We start from the raw sequence: 2,244 nt of genomic DNA on the forward strand, positions 1-2,244 counted from the left end.
ATAGGAATTTTACAGTAATTAATAACTTGAAACTGTCTTGGAAATTTTAATTTATTAATCTCACAAGTATTTAACAGCAACATGTCCCCAAAGAGCAGAGTGTATAGTAAGACATCAACACAAGTTTAAACTTTAGTTACATTAATGTGTAGGTATAGGCAAACTGAGTTCCACTGGCTAGGTGCATAAAGGGTTAAACTAAGTGGTATGGGAAGATGAAATCCTTAAGGACCTTTTAAAACTACAAATACGTGTGATTAAAATCCAGTGATTAGGTACCACTTACCATTATCACTAGTAGCCATGATGCAATTAAACCCAAGATGTTATCAATAGAAGCCCAGCAAGCTCAAATTAGTTCTCTTAGAAGCTGAAATATCAGTCTTTTTTCTGACAGTTAACAAATCTCACAGCTCTAGGACAATTAAGAAAACTCAGAGTAGCAACCCACTTCCTCCTCCTGTCACAGCTTGGACTCCACCCATGGACAGGAAACACCTGAAGATCTACCTGTTTTCACTCTCCTAATAACTTACACCCCCACATGACCAGGACAGACTTTTAAAAGGAGTTAACTGGCAAACAAAAACAGGAATCAGGACTATGAAAATACTCCAACAAAACCACTACCATACACACAAGGAACTATTTACTTGATATATGTAGTTTCTCCCTCAAATCAATAGTCAAAAGAGTCCACAGTCACCTGATAACATCTTAGCCTGATCTAATAATTATGATGGATTTGAAGCAGGGAAGTCAGGGGCCTCCCTGTGGAAGAAATTGGTCACTCAAGAAACCCTAGACACCTAAAGCTAGAATTAGGCCAGGCAGGGACCCTATATATTTACCTATTTCAATCATCTATTACATGACCATAGGTTACAGAGAAGTGCTTTTGCTAAAGAACTGAAATTTGTTTGGAAAATTAGTTTTTCAGATTCTCCCACTATATATATATTATATATATAATATATATACATATGTATGTTTTTATATACATATATGTATAAGGAGAAAACACTGTAATATATTTTAAGTCCTGAATTTAAGCTAACTTTAAGCAAGGTGTTTGAGTGTACATGGAGTATACCTTACAGAAAAAATAGCTGTGGCCCGCACCTGACTAGACACGTGACCTCGGGAAATTACTTAAGACTCTGGGACTCAATTTCCTCATCTGCAAATAGGGTTGGACTATAAATCCTGAAGATTCTGTTCAGGTCTAAAATTCTGGATTTATGAAAAAACTTTGGATTCCTATTCTCTTCTTCCCTCCAGTACAGATTTTGACTCAAAACAAGTTCCATCTTACATATTTTATATCTCCAAGAGACACCCTAACTACTCTCAAGACAATCGACAGAGATGCTTCAAAATGTTATCCTTTACAATTAAGAATTTAGTCTTGCATATTCGGTCCAAACAATGTTATTTGTGCCAAATGCTCAAATCTCTCTACCAATTTAGCAATGTCTAAAGTGACAATCATGCAATGATACATACACATTACACATTTGGTGTGTGAAACTAGTGGTTGAAAAATTCTCACCACATACAACATTAAATAATTTTTAAGTATTTTTTCCTCTTCAGATGTGGCAGGAAAGAATATAATTTGATTACATACAAGAAACAGTTACTCCAAAATACTGTCTTAAACACTCAAGTCACCAACAGGTTAAAATTTTAAATCAGAACCATTAAAAAACACAAATGGAAGCAACTCTGAGGTTAAGAGGATGCCAATTTTCCACCATAAACTAATACACATGATTTTGAGCAAATCAATTTGAGGGCAAGAAGTGGTATCTAATGAAGGCGACTTGTAACTGGGTCCAATGGGTAACGAAGGACAGATGTTTAGGTGATTCCTAATCAAGGTAGTAACTTAGACTAAGCAAAATAGCAAAATCAATACTATTCTAATCCAACATAAACTATTTAAATCATGAAAATGTTCTTTAAATGGATAATTTCCCTCTTTGCAATAACCGAAGAATCCTAACCCAAGATTTCAACACTTTTACTTACACAATCTCCAAGAATACTGCATTAAAAAAGAAAACCTACCCAACACATAACTGGACTTCACCCAGTATAAAACGGTGATTCATGTTTCACATTACATGTAAAAGCCAAAATGGAGTTGTAAAGAGTTTCTTTCTCATTTCAACTCTGACAGCCACGCGCGCTTCGCAGCGGCCGGCTGCCCGGTGCGGTCGCGGGGCTGGACTCGGAGCA

This window comes from Pteropus alecto, unplaced genomic scaffold, assembly GCF_000325575.1.
Source record: "Pteropus alecto unplaced genomic scaffold, ASM32557v1 scaffold53, whole genome shotgun sequence".
NCBI lineage: Eukaryota > Metazoa > Chordata > Mammalia > Chiroptera > Pteropodidae > Pteropus > Pteropus alecto.